This window comes from Callorhinus ursinus, unplaced genomic scaffold (genome assembly GCF_003265705.2).
Source record: "Callorhinus ursinus isolate GAN/ISIS: 27379988/994484 unplaced genomic scaffold, GSC_fseal_2.0 scaffold13, whole genome shotgun sequence".
Taxonomy (NCBI): Eukaryota; Metazoa; Chordata; class Mammalia; order Carnivora; family Otariidae; genus Callorhinus; species Callorhinus ursinus.
In genome coordinates this window covers 41857270-41872475 of record NW_027397075.1, presented here as the reverse complement: position 1 = coordinate 41872475, position 15206 = coordinate 41857270, and the positions used below count along the sequence as shown (strand labels likewise).

The 15206-nt window shown below is 40.8% G+C and overlaps 1 long non-coding RNA gene across 1 annotated transcript; it reads right to left on the bottom strand.

The window, feature by feature from the left end:
* Window positions 1-569: 569 nt before the first annotated feature.
* Window positions 570-1553, bottom strand: LOC141374018 (uncharacterized). Its single transcript, XR_012380562.1, has 2 exons — window positions 1458-1553; window positions 570-939 (listed from the first exon to the last, which is right to left on the bottom strand). It is a non-coding gene; the product is annotated as an uncharacterized lncRNA (long non-coding RNA).
* Between the last annotated feature and the right edge of the window lie 13653 nt (window positions 1554-15206).

The window sequence follows — 15206 nt, the reverse complement described above, 5'->3', positions numbered from 1 at the left end:
AAAAAAGTGACTGCCATCGTTCCTCCAGGTAAACCTCCTGCAAGTCCAACAAGGAACTGCAAGAATTTCCTTCCTTTAGTGAATTTGTTTCTGACATAGGTTATAAATTGGGCATATGGATAAAATTGAACATAATTTCAGGATTTGTATCTGGCTTGAAAGTTCTGCATACTAAATTTCAAAGCATAGCCTACTATTGTACGTTCCAATATGACCAGGATAGGTTTTACTAACTTCAATTCCCATGTTCTTGAGGGTAGAAACTTGTGGTGTGAGAGAGAAGCCTGATGTACACCATAAAGGATAATGATATGTGTTATATGCTAAGTTTTCTACATGTTGCTATACACCTAACAGGTTGTCCCTATTCTTGTAAAGACTGAACATGGTATCCATGGATTGATTGATTGTTTTCTAATAGATTAATATGGATTCAGTTAATTGAGTGTAGTAACTGATCAATTTCTGGCCTATTAATATTTAAAGATACAATTGCTCATTCTGCTTATTCAGCAGCTACTGTTTTACAAAATACTGGCACAGAAAGTATCTCAGAAATGAAATTGAGGTTATTTTCACAGTCTGCCATGTATCTGCGTACTCAATTCAGTAAGATATGATAAGGAACATAGAAAAGTCAATATCTGATTGTCTTGGTATATAAGCTGGGTTATAACAAGGGCCAATTAGTAGTTTAGGCCAGTCTTCATCCTTCAAGTCAGTCTCTAGTAGGGGATATCATTTAAGAGATTCTTTGGAGACTTCCACTGCTTCATCAGATTCCCTGAGTCTTTGGTTTTTCCATTGATTAAAGGTTTCTCAGTGAGCAGATAGTGCTGATCCTGACAGGTGAGATGGAGAGGTTGGGCTTGGTAGTATAGATGATGCTAGTGATGCTGTCGAGTCCTCATTTAAAATAAGGTGACCCAGGATGGTGATCTGCGAAGGAAGTAGAGGATATCACAGACAGTGGAGTTGTATTGGGACTGGAAGGTGCCTTCCACTTTGGAATGATAGCATAACTACTATTGCTGAAACTGTTAGAAGAGAAACCCATACATATAATAAGTATGATATCCAATACTAAGCAATAGGTAAAATAGTATGGCCAGCAAGCAGAATGGTGCACTGATCCACTTCATAATATTGTTAGAGTTGAAGATGCATAGTGGCTTTTATTGTGTAGGCCTAAAGTTCTAGGGAACGTGTGTGTGTGTGTGTGTGTGTATTTACATTCAATAGGAGTTTTTCCATCCTTTGTATATCTATGCTTTAGAGATCTTGTCACCTCCCATTTTGTTTTAGTCCAAGCTTTCACATCTAGATTGTTAGGAAGCAACCTAAGCTTTTGCTTGAACAAATCATTATACTTTTCAGTTGACCCAGAGGATGTAGGATTATAGGATAAGTGGAAGTTCCACATTGTGCCTTATTTCTTTGCCCAGTCTTATATTCACGTTCTTATAAAGTGGTGCTCTGATTTTATGATGGTTGGGATACCAGAGCAAGCATCCATATTTCTAATGCTCAGATTGTAGATTTTTTATTTATTTTCCTGAAAGAATAGGGTAATCGTACTCACCATGTGTCTACAATGATGCATGCATACAGTTTATTCTCTAATATAGGCAGGTGTCCTATATAATCATTTGTATAATTTCGAATAGTCTTATTTATCTGAAGTATTTATTAATGACCTCCATGCTTTAAACTTTTAGCAATTCTCATATTTAATTTGAAATTGGAGGTATTTAATGGTACATACATGTCTTTTTCCTCTAACCATATTCTAGTGCAATGTTTGCCAGCATGACCTATTTGATGCTGTGCCCATAGAATGATTCTGTTATTTGGCATAGCTGTGTGTTCAGGTTGTAAGCCCATTGTCCTTCTTGCTTATATAAAGTTATGCTTTGAATTGGTTTCCTCACTAACCATAAATTATTGGGTTAATTAAGTTAAACTCTGACACATTTCTACCTCTTTACCTACTGAGTTTGTTTACCTGGTTATTAAATTTGGTTACTTCAGAGTTCTGAGGTGTAGAGACATCTGTGATAAATAAGGAGATAGTGCTATTTTCTGCCCTATGTCCTTACCTCATTATGTTCTTATTTGGTATTTTATAGTAATTTTCCCACCATGTTCATGTCCAAAATTCCTATTCCATTAGCTACTGTCCATGAGTCTGAGAAAAGATATACCTCACTCACTTCCCTTAACAGATTATTCATTCATCAATTTGTGGCTATTTGTTCATCATACTGTGTTCTCCAGAACCTGATTCTGTCAAGACCATCATTAGTCCTCAAGGCCACAGTGTGCCAGCCTTCTTTAGATGGTGTGATGGAAGCCGATCCATCTAAAACCCATTCATCATTGAGTGCCATGGACCAGAGTTGTCTCCATTGCCCAACTGCTCAAGCTTAAATAGGTTCATCCCTCAGAAATTCTGTAAAGTCCACTTCCGGAATTTTGGAGGTTTCCTCAGTTCATGCAGAGGGCTGACCCTCTGTCATTTAGTCCTGCTTGGAAACAGACATTCTCTATGTTAGGACTTTATGGTCAGGAATAATTCCCCTCTGTTTTTCAGGGGTCTGCTTAACTCCAGAACAGGCTATTGGAATTTAAGTATAATTAACTTACTTTCTGTTAGTGGCTCTGTAGTTTTCAGGGCCTCATACTGTGCCAGTTGAGTCTTACAATTCACTGATACCTGTTGAACCATGGGAAAATCTTAGTCCAAAATTCAATCTAGTAAAATTGAGTTCCTGCGATGTCTTAGTCCATAGACACCATGTTGCAAACCCTTGTGAATATAGGCACTTTAGTTTCTTGGTTTTTTAAAAGATTTTATTTATTTGAGAAAGAGTGTGAGGGAGCATGAGCTGAGGGGAGGGGCAGAGGGAGAGGGAGAAGCAGACTCCCCACTGAGCAGGGAACCCAACAGGGGGATCCCTCCCAGGACCCTGAGATCATGACTGGAGCCAAAGGCAGATGCTCACTGAGCTACCCAGGCACCCCTAGGCGCTTTAGTTTATATTAGGAGTCCTCAATAGCTGATACCAATATATTAAAAGTTTGAGAGCATTTTAAAATAAGTTAAGGCTGTCTCTTGAGTCTCTGTCTGTCTGAATTTCCTATCTTTTTTGCTATTATAAATGTGTTTTGATATTATCCCCATTTAGTGGCATGTGCTATTTCCAGCAACCAAACAGTCCTATCAGTTTCTGAGCTGCTGCTTTTGTGGTAGGAATAGGGATGCAATGTATCTTGTTTATGACTGGGTCTGTTATTTTTCTGCCTTCAGAGGACCAAATTATACTTAGAAATTTTCCTGTAGTATGGGGTCCTTGGACATTACTTGGGTCAGTTGTCCTTCCTCTGAGTGTAGAGAATTGAATTAACTCTGTTGTAACCCAGGTGTTTCAAGTTATCACCATAAATAAGCATGTTATCAGTACAAGAAATGCTAATTTGTGTGTGTGTTGTGTTTTCCTGAAAGGCTTGGAATTCTTGTGTTAGAAGATTGTGGGCTATTACTGGGTTGTTAAGATATCCTGTTGGTAACCTAGAAAACTGATATCATCTGCCTTCCTATGTGAATGCAGTCATGGGTTGGCTCTCCTTAGCAACTGGAATAGCAAAGAACACGTCAGATAAGTCTATCCCCATGCAATCAGTTCCAGATCCAGTGGTGATATTGCTTATGATAGCACCTATATTTGGGAGTGCTCCCTTAGCTTGGGGAGATTATCTGTTTAAATTCCTAAAATCTGTAAATCTATATCACCTGTCTGGCTTTTTGATAGGCCAAATTAAGTTATTTATATGGTGAGATAGTAGGCACAAGAATTTGTTCCTTTACAAGTTCCTGAATGTTTTCCTTATTATTTGTGTGTCCTATTATATCCATTCCAAGAATGTTTTCTAAATTGTGACTTATAAGGCATTTAGTTTTAAAGTCTGTCCTCATTGTTAGGAATCTATGTATGCATGTGTGTGGGGTCAATTTTCCTTCTCATCCTTCAATCGGTCCCTTTTTATTGCTTAAGTTTTCTAAATTAGTAGGATATCCTTGTGTCATTGTTATTAGGACCCTGTATCTAACAACACAGTGGTATATGTAGTGTTTTTATTTGCAGAAGAGGTTTCTGTTGATATGAGCAATTGTCTCTGGCTTGAGCCAAGAGGAGAGACTGCTGAATCCCTATGGGGAGCTCATAGGGTTTGCTCTCTTTGGCTAGCAGTGATTGTCTGTTAATGGGATTAGGTTTTATAAAGGGACGGTATTTACAGGAAATGGACTAGTGGGTATATGTGGGTTTATTTTCTGTAGGTCTGTTAGTATGAGCTGGTTGTTTCTGTTTCTCTGCCTCTCGTATGTAGTATGTGGGGTATCTGAGGTTCTACTTTTATCACTTGTTTTCAAGGGTGGTGGTCTAAATGGTGTAGGTGGCCAAAAAGGCCTTGTAGATTTGGGTCTAGATCTATTTTGATTCGGTCTATTTTTATTAGGTGTAGGCCTGTTTTGTCTACATACATGAGGGTTAAAGCTACAGCCTTTATCTTTTGCTTTTAAAGTTTATTTTTTTAGCAGTCTCTACACCCAAAGTGGGGCTCCAACTCCCAACCCCGAGATCAAGAGTCGCACACTCTTCCGACTGAGGCAGCCAGGTGCTCCTCTAGCCTTTATCTTGACCTACTTCTTGAGCTGTTCATACTAATCAGTTTTCCTGTGTTTCTGGTGCCTGCAAATAATGTGGATCCATCCTATGAGGATGCAGCTTAGAAGATGACCTCTTAATTTGTTCTGTTGCTTCCACATCTAGCAGTGTGGGTGTCTGTTCCTATCATAAATCACAGTTAATAGTCTTACTTTCATCATATTAGTAGCTTCCCCTGCTGTTTTCCATGGAGATGTTTTAAGGGATAATATATTAGGTATAGGCCATCTTAATCTCCAGGTTGCTGCTACCCAAATGAAGATCTTTGTAGATTAATATCCTCTCCAGATGCTCTAAAATGTTAATTCAATTTAGCATTAGTGGTCATGGGTTTGAGGTATACAACCTCTGTTTCTGTGAGGATCAAGTTTTGTCCTCCTTTGAAACATAAATCTAATAGCCACTGAATTTCTGTGACCAAATCAGTCTGTTAGAATTCTATTTTAATTGTTACCATTTCTTGTCTGGTATAAGCTCTCCAGTGACTCTGATTGGTTCCATATTATCAAATTTATCATTTTGTCTATTACCATGGGCTTAGCTTCTAGTTAATGTTACTGGTGTCAAAAGAGTTAAAATAATTATCATCCTCAGGATGTGGATTAGTGCCCTTAGAGGCAAAAGGATCTGTGTTTCTGTCTACCCTGGAGATACCTTTTTGTGCCAGTGATGACTGCACACGGGATAGAATTGACATGTGAGCTACAAGAGTGAAAACAGAGTTAACCAAAGGTATATAGAGAATAAAGATACAGACGAAGTATCTGGGAGACTCAGAAAGCAAAAGAGAGTCTCATCTTTGCTTGGGATCTGGGGTTTTTACTGAGGATTGTGAGTTTGTTATATGTGTCCTCTCAGGCATCCAGGAACTGGTTAGAACAAAGACGAGGGCATATATGTTATTCCTTGGAGCCAGGAGGTCTTGGCATTGAGATGTGTAGTGCTGGTGTTCTAGAATATGTGCACGATGGCTTTATCTTGTCCTTCTTTAGATGTTATCTATTCTAGAGAAATCATTAACTGCTTGTCCCTTATAAAGAAGACCTATACTATCTGCATTATGAGGCATGTGTGAAGTGGGGGTGAATGTTCTAGCAAGAATAGAAGCAGGAGAAGGAGGAAAAACAGATTTTTATAGAGTCCTTCAGTTTCCCTATCTCACTAGCACTCTTCTTTTCTACCTGTAGGTGTCTATGTATCTTAATGCTCCTAAGAAGAGCTCTATAAGGTCTTCCTTAGTTGCTCTTCTTTTCTTTAAATTTTTTATTGTTATGTTAATCACCATACATTACATCATTAGTTTTTGATGTAGTGTTCCACAATTCATTGTGCATAACACCCAGTGCTCCACGCGGAACGTGCCCTCCTTAATACCCATCACCAGGCTAACCCATCCCCCCACCCCCTCCCCTCTAGAACCCTCAGTTTGTTTTTCAGGGTCCATCATCTCTCATGGTTCATCTCCCCCTCTGATTTACCCCCCTTCATTCTTCCCCTCCTGCTATCTTCTTCTTTTTTTTTTTTTTTCCAGTTGCTCTTTCTTTTTAATACAGGATATAACTGGGTTGGATGATCAGACCAACATCTGGAGCTTCCTTAAAGTTTTGCCCAGACTGTCTTCAATAGGTTTCTAGGGATCTTCAGAAGTTAACACACAACCTATTCTATGCCTAAACCACCTCTTGAGTAATTTTGGTAGGGTTTGTGAGTAAGACACATTTACTATTTACTCCTGCCAGTCACAAAGATCTATGATATTTTATCAAGTTGCTTAATAGAGCATTCCAAATGGTTTTTAATATGGTTAATCAGTATTAAGATAACTATTGGGTGGGGGTGCCTGAGTGGCTAGTCGGTTAAGTAGCCAAATCTTGATTTCAGCTCAGGTCATGATCTCAGGGTCCTGGGATTCAGCCCCATGTCAGGTTCTGTGCTCAGTGGGGAGTCTGCCTGAGGATTCGTTCTTTCCTCTTCCTCTGTCCACCCCCCAAATAAATCTTAAAAAAAAAAAAAAAGGAACTATTGTGGGCAACATTAGCACCAAATTTTAAGTGTTCTATATTTCAATGTGGAATTTTACAAGCCAATAGCATATACAATAATGTCTTTTAATAAGCCAACAAAGAAATATATTCCAAATCAATGATAGATTAATCATACTATTGTTCCTGGCAAAGGGCAATGAAAGGAATAGTCTAAATTTAGGCGAAGTGAACATTTTGTTAAACTAAATTCAACCTAGCAAATTAGAATATCTAATTAGCTTTATTAAGCAATTCATGAATAAGGCATCCTCCCATCTAGCAAAGAGCTGCTCCAAGGAGTTGTACAAAATGAAAGGTTTTTATAAGAAGGAGGGGAGAGCAAGGAAGTCATTAGCAAAAGAAAGGATTGTGTTTCAGGCCAAGACATCTTCTTTTAAGGGGAAAGGGACCCGCGGGGTTTGTTACCATGTCACCTCACTGGTGCTGATCAGGAAATTTCAAATTGAAGATCACACTCCTGGGATATGGTGAAAATTCATTAAGTCTTGGTTTACTGTGGTTGAGGGCAAAGGACTCCATTTTGGACTACTTGTTTCTTTTTTTTAACACTTGATAGGAGTTGATACTGGAGAGAGACAGGTTAGTCGACTGAGAGCTGACATCCAGCTGCCGCCGCAGCGGAGAGAGTCCTGTGTTGCTAGAGCAGGTTGCTAGGGATTGATGGCCAGAGTGTTGATGGGCAAGATGATGTCCTTAGCAAGGCCTCTGCATGGTTTTTGCCACCATCAGTAAAGGAATACCCTTGATCATGGCAAGAACTAATTGCCCCAGTGTTTTCTGAGAGCTATTTTAGATCAGCAAAGTATACCCTTGTGCAGATCAAGCTCACAAACTCTCAGTATTCATAGACTAATGTACCCTTGCCATACTTACTTCTTCATGTGTTTTTATTGATAAGCCCTCGGTGGGGCCCCTCAGCTGCTGAGCTACTAGTTCTTATCAGTGAGAACAGATGAGATGTTGACTTCCTGACACATTTCACTTTATTCTTATATCAAAACAACTTTACCTCTGAAAACACTTTTTGTCTGTCATAAACAAGTAGATTTGAAATTGTATCAGACCAATACACAGCAACGGAGGAATCTGACTGCCTTTCTAGGATGAGGCCAATTGGCTGGCTGGCCGGCCAGGGGATCGTTCACTAAAAAACACCTGGGAGCCTCAATCAGTGGTAAACCCAGAACTTCATTAGGCAACCAATCCAAATGGGAATTGGTTGCTGTCTCAAAAAGATTTATGACCAGTGGGCTTCCTCTGCCCTGGAGACTATACAGATGATTAGGCACGGGCCTCAGCTCCTCAGGCCTGGAGGGCCTCAGCTCCCCAAGGCTGGCCAACAGGATGTGCCCTGAGCATGTGGTGCAGTTCACTTCAGGGTAGACAACTGGAATAGAGCACAGGTCTTGAGAGGCCAGGTCACTGAAGAGGGCTTTTGGGGGTACAAGGCATCACCTAATTCCAAGCCATAACCTACATAAATGTGAAGAATCCCCCTGACAGCAGAACTGATGAAAACTGGACTGCCTTGCCAGATGGGGCTGAGCAGACTGGACCAGGTATCCTCCAATAATAGACACATGGAAGAAGCCTCGGACCCTGTTAGGCAACCAGTCCAAATATGTACTGAGTGTAGCCATTTTAAAGCTGCCACCTCCGAAAGATTTTTCTGGGAGTGGATTCTCTTTTGCTCTGGAAGCTATGTAAATGGTTGGCTACTGGCCCCAGCTCCACACGGCTGGGGGCCTGGCTACCCATGGCTGGCTGACAGGGTATATACTGCACATGTCCCAGCCACACAGGCCAGGGAAGCCAGGTACCTGGAATGGGGCAAATGTTGAGAGAGTCTAGGTGTCAAGAGCAGGCTCTTGGAGGTCCATGGCATCTGCCTAATTCCAAGTTCTAACCTAAACAAATGCCCATATTCCGCCTGAAGGCATCACTGGAGGAAACCAGTCTGCCTTGCCAGAATGGGACCAGTTACCAAGGCTCCCAGTTATCTCTTGTTGGAGGATATTCCATCAGTCTGCCAGGCTATACCCAAGCAGGGTGGTCCAGTTTCCCACAGCTCTGCTGTTGAGAGAATATGCATATTGGTGTAGGTCAGAGTTTGGAATTAGGAAGATACTTTATACCCCTAATAGCCCACTTCTGTGACTGGCATTGCCTGACACCTTAACAGATCCGTGTAGTCTACGCATGCAGAGTACCTACCTATTAGCTGGCAATGGGCAGCCTAGGACCTCTGCGCTGTGGAGCTGCAACCTTTCCAAACCACCTGCTTACTCTCCAGCATAGAGAAAATCCACACCAAGAAAATCTTTCTGGGAAGGGAGCTTTAAACTGGACAGTCTTCATTTGATCTGCCTGGTGGGGTCACAGGTTTACCAGAGCAGGGTTCCAAGGCAGCCCACCCCAAAATGTTCAACAACTGCATATTAATAATTTAAAGTTACTTAAGAAACAGCCAGTGCAGGAAGAACACTCTGATACTCCTTTTCCCCAGAAACCAATGAGTAAATCTCTCACATGAAGGACCCTCCTTGTACCAGGAGGTTTGGAAACATCTTTATCATAATTCAGGACCAAGGAAGCCTATGTGAATGACCCTTGTTACTTTTACTGATTTACTACCACAGCCCAAATTCTGTTTAGAATTCCTTACTAATCAAAGCTCCTGAACATAAGTTTTCTTTATTCTGTCACTTCCTCATAGATTTAGATTTCTTTGACTAAAACACCCAAAAGCTGCACGTGGCGTGCCTGGGTGGCTCAGTCGGTTAAGCATCTGCCTTCAGCTCAGGTCATGATCCCAGGATCCTGGGATCGAGCCCCGCATCGGCTCCCTGCTCAGTGGGAAGCCTGCTTCTCCCTCTGCCTCTCCTTCTCCCCCTGCTTGTGTTCCCTCTCTCGCTGTGTCTCTCTCTGTCAAATAAATAAATAAAATCTTAAAAAAAAAAAAATGCTGCATGACTTGACCATTTCTTTGGGTCTCAATTTTAATATTGGGCCTCTGTGCATATGTAATAAACTTTGGGGTTTTTAATTCTATTAATGTCTCATATCAATTTAATTCTTAGGCCACCTAGAAGAATCTCAAAGGGTAGAATAAAAGTTTTCCTCCCCAACATTTGGCATAGTCAGTAGGATAAACTTCCCTCACTGGATACTATTTGCTTTGAGGCTTTTGCAGCTGAGAAATCCTAGAACATCTGATGAACAGCCAGCAGAAAGTAAGAATCCTTGGCAGAAGGTAGAAATCATTATCACATCAGTCTCCTGATCTCAGCTTGCCTGGTCTCATGGAGTGAGATTGGTGAGTGTCTATCTTCTCTTTCTTTCTAAATTTAGATCAGAAGGAGAAAATATTTGTGAAACTAGTTTCCTGGGCTTAGTGATTCTGGTAAATTTGGTAAAGTACTCTTGGTATGACTGATCCATTTCCTCACAGAGATGGTCATGGTTTTTCTTTGTCTCTGTCTTTGGAGTCATTTGTTATAAGAAGGAATTACCATAGAGAAAGAACACAGGTCTTATGCCCTTAGAAGACTACTGTTCAAGCCAGCCTCAGAAAATGGTGTGTTCGTGGTTCTTATAAGACTGGCATCTGTTTGGACAAGATTTGCTGTTTGGGTCCTCTATGTGAAAACAAAATGAAGTTCTTCCTTTGTCTCCTGTGTCCTTAGAGCTTGCCTTTATCACCAGGAAGATTATTCCCTCTGGTCTCCACAATCCAGAGGGTGCACTGACCTAGGTTTGCCTTGGTGGCCAGGTGAATAGAATGGGGTTCTGAGACACAAAATGACAGGCAGCATTTTCTTTGTTTGGCTGTGTCAGCTGTCAGGGGAATTTGTGATAAGAAGTCCCAGCCCCTAAGGGACCTTTATCATCTTAATCTTTGTTGCTTGTTAGTACTGGAAAGTTCCATTCCACTAGCGCTTGCCCAGTGTCACAGATGAGTGGGTCTGTGACTACGGGTGTCTCACAATTTCAGGAGACCTCTGAGATGCTGCCTTACTACACCATCCTTACTGCCTATGCAAAAAAAAAATGTTTTTGCTTTGTAAACTACTTTGGGGAGTATACCTTGTGTATCACAGGGCCTGCATCATCTGTGCCCTTCCTAGGGCTACCTCTTATGTCCATGGTCTGGAACGTTGCTTCCATGTTTTTCCATAAAAAATTTGTATTGGTCTGAGTAGCAATTGAGGATTAGTAGGATCCTACGTATCAATGGCCCGAAGATGAGTTCTTTAAAGTGGCTATATCTGAAAGAAAAAATTCTTTACAGAGATCTCTCAATTGTTTTATTGGTATAACAGCCTTAGGGATTCCCTTGACAAGATGAAAGAACAGAAATTAGACTTAACACAAAAATTAGGATCTACATCTAACAAATTATCTTTCTCACCCTCTGGTGTCACCTCCCTGTTTTAACTTCCTTTTCCCTATATGATTTACAGAGAGCACTCTGGCCTAATGTCTAGGCTCAGAGTACACAGATGACTCATGTAAGTGCTGAAAGTCACGAAATGAATTTCACACAAGCTCCAGAGACTGGTAGTAAGGCCGGATTTGCTCCTACTTTCCAGGGCTCTGTACTCAGGCTCTGCCATCCTAGACCCGCCCCCCCCAACACAAAAGAATTAATGTCCCCTGGACAACAGCAGATCTTTCCAATCCTAAAGCCCGTTTACCTCCATCCTCCTCCTTCACAAACTTAGAGAGGAATTAGGAAGATTAGTGGCCATTCACAACACCGCCCCTCACCCCCCACACACAGAAAACAGGTGACCAAAACATCTCCTAGGTCTGCCTAAAAATGATCAGCAGAAGATTGATGTTCAGGGACTAATAGAAGCCAAGTTTGAATTGTGTACTCAGAAAGAAGGCTTTTGTTAAAATACTTTATACAGACTTTACAAAGTCCTAAGTCTCTTGATTCCCATTTTAGGTAAAATCTCCCTGATATGAAGTATCTAGTTTAATTTAAAAAGGTGACTCAGTCACTTAGTATTCAGGCTGTAATCCAGTTCCTGGGAGGGAAGTAAAAACAGCCTCTGCCTTGCAGATCTTTACAACACCAGAAATGCTGGTCTTTAATAACCCCAAACTTGGTCTATTTCTCTCAAAATGCTTGTAGATATTACAAAAGATCAGGATATTAGAACAAAATTGCCCCGTGCTTCAAAAAGATAACAATTACACTGAATCTCTTTAAAACAACAACAACTGGCATTCTTTCTCTGTCCTTTAAAGTTATAAACCTTATGGCTTTGCAATGTAAACACAGCGCCCAGTCACCTGAGACTGAAGGGGCAAAAAGGGAAGAGCACTTTCTAAAATGAAAACTGCTAAAATAGCTCTCATGCACGAACTCTAGCACAACCTCTGTAAGATTAATTCCCAGGACAAATACCAATCTTTTTTTTTTATTTTTTTATTGTTATGTTAATCACCATATATTACATCATTAGTTTTTGATGTAGTGTTCCATGATTCATTGTTTGTTCATAACACCCAGTGCTCCATTGCAGTATGTGCCCTCTTTAATACCCATCACCAGGCCAACCCATCCCCCTACCCTCCTCCCCTCTAGAACCCTCAGTTTGTTTTTCAGAGTCCATCATCTGTCATGGTTCATCTCCCCCTCTGACTTACTCCCCTTCATTCTTCCTCTCCTGTTATCTTCTTCTTTTTCTTTTTTCTTAAAATATGTTGCGTTATTTGTTTCAGAAGTACAGATCTGTGATTCAACAGTCTTGCACAATTCACAGTGCTCACCGTAGCACATACCCTACCCAATGTCTATCACCCAGCCACCCCATCCCTCCCACCCCCAACCACTCCAGTAACACTCAGTTTGTTTCCTGAGATTAAGAATTCCTCATATCAGTGAGGTCATATGATACATGTCTTTCTCTGATTGACTTATTTCACTAAGCATAAGACCCTCCAGTTCCATCCACGTCGTTGCAAATGGCAAGATCTCATTCCTTTTGATGGCTGCATAATATTCCATTGTGTATATATACCACCTCTTCTTTATCCATTCATCTGTCGATGGACATCTTGGCTCTTTCCACAGTTTGGCTCTTGTGGACATTGCTGCTATAAACAATGGGGTGCACGTACCCCTTCGGGTCCCTACATTTGTTACTTTGTGGTAAATACCCAGTAGTACAATTGCTGGATGGAATGGTAGCTCTAATTTCAACTGTTTGAGGAACCTCCATACTGTTTTCCAGAGTGGTTGCACCAGCTTGCATTCCCACCAGCAGTGTAGGAGGGTTCCCCTTTCTCCACATCCCCGCAAACATCTGTCGTTCCCTGACTTGTTAATTTTAGCCATTCTGACTGGTGTGAGGTGGTATCTCATTGAGGTTTTGATTTGGATTTCCCTGATGACGAGCGATGTTGAGCACTTTTTCATGTGTCTGTTGGCCATTTGGATGTCTTCTTTGGAAAAATGTCTGTTCATGTCTTCTGCCCATTTCTTGATTGGATTATTTGTTCTTTGGGTGTTGAGTTGGATAAGTTCTTTATAGATTTTGGATACTAGCCCTTTATCTGATATGTCATTTGCAAATATCTTCTCCCATTCCGTCGGTTGTCTTTTGGTTTTGTGGACTGTTTCTTTTGCTGTGCAAAAGCTTTTTATCTTGATGAAATCCCAATAGTTCATTTTGGCCCTTGCTTCCCGTGCCTTTGGTGATGTTTCTAGGAAGAAGTTGCTGCGGCTGAGGTCGAAGAGGTTGCTACCTGTGTTCTCCTTTAGGATTTTGATGGACTCCTGTCTCACGTTTAGGTCTTTCAACCATTTGGAGTCTATTTTTGTGTGTGGTGTAAGGAAATGGTCCAGTTTCATTCATCTGCATGTGGCTGTCCAGTTTTCCCAACACCATTTGTTGAAGAGACTGTCTTTTTGCCATTGGACATTCTTTCCTGCTTTGTCAAAGATAAGTTGACCATAGAGTTGAGGGTCCATTTCTGGGCTCTCGATCCTGTTCCATTGATCTCTGTGTCTGTTTTTGTGCCAGTACCATACTGTCTTGATGATGACAGCTTTGTAATAGAGCTGGAAGTCCGGAATTGTGATGCCGCCAGCTTTGCTTTTCTTTTTCAAGATTCCTCTGGCTATTCGGGGTCTCTTCTGGTTCCATACAAATTTTAGGATTATTTGTTCCATTTCTTTGAAAACAGTGGATGGTATTTTGATGGGGATTGCATTGAATGTGTAGATTGCTCTAGGTAGCATTGACATCTTCGCAATGTCGGTTCTCCCAATCCATGAGCATGGAACGTTTTTCCATTTCTTTGTGTCTTCTTCAGTTTCTTTCCTGAGTATTTTATAGTTTTCTGAGTACAGATCCTTTGCCTCTTTGGTTAAATTTATTCCTAGGTATCTTATGGTTTTGGGTGCAATTGTAAATGGGATCGACTCCTTGATTTGTCTCTCTTCTGTCTTGTTGTTGGTGTATAGGAATGCCACTGATTTCTGTGCATTGATTTTATATCCTGCCAGTTGACTGAATTCCTGTATGAGTTCTAGCAGTTTTGGGGTGGAGTCTTTTGGGTTTTCCACATAGAGTATCATATCATCTGCAAAGAGTGAGAGTTTGACTTCCTCTTTGCCGATTTGGATGCCTTGATTTCTTTTTGTTGTCTGATTGCTGTGGCTAGGACTTCTAATACTATGTTGAATAGCAGTGGTGAGAGTGGACATCCCTGCCACGTTCCTGACCTTAGGGGAAAAGCTCTCAGCCTTTCCCCATTGAGAATGATATTCGCTGTAGGTTTTTCATAGATGGCTTTTATGATATTGAGGTATGTACCCTCTAACCCTATACTCTGAAGAGTTTTGATCAAGAAAGGATGCTGTACTTTGTCAAATGCTTTTTCTGCATCTATTGAGAGGATCATATGATTCTTGTTCTTTCTTTTGTTAATGTATTGTATCACGTTGATGATTTGCGGATGTTGAACCAGCCTTGCAGCCCAGGGATAAATCCCACTTGGTCGTGGTGAATAATCCTTTTAATGTACTGTTGGATCCTATTGGTTAGTATTTTGGTGAGAATTTTTGCATCCATGTTCATCAAGGATATTGGTCTGTAAATCTCCTTTTTGATGGGGTCTTTGTCTGGTTTGGGGATCAAGGTAATGGTGGCCTCATAAAATGGTTCAGAAGGTTTCCTTCCATTTCTATTTTTTGGAACAGTTTCAGGAGAATAGGTATTAATTCTTCTTTAAATGTCTGATAGAATTCCCCCGGGAAGCCGTCTGGCTCTGGGCTTTTGTTTCTTAGGAGATTTTTGATGACTGCTTAAATTTCCTTAGTGGTTATAGGTCTGTTCAGGTTTTCTATTTCTTCCTGGTTCAATTTTGGTAGTTGATACATCTCTAGGAATGCACCCATTTCTTCCAGGTTATC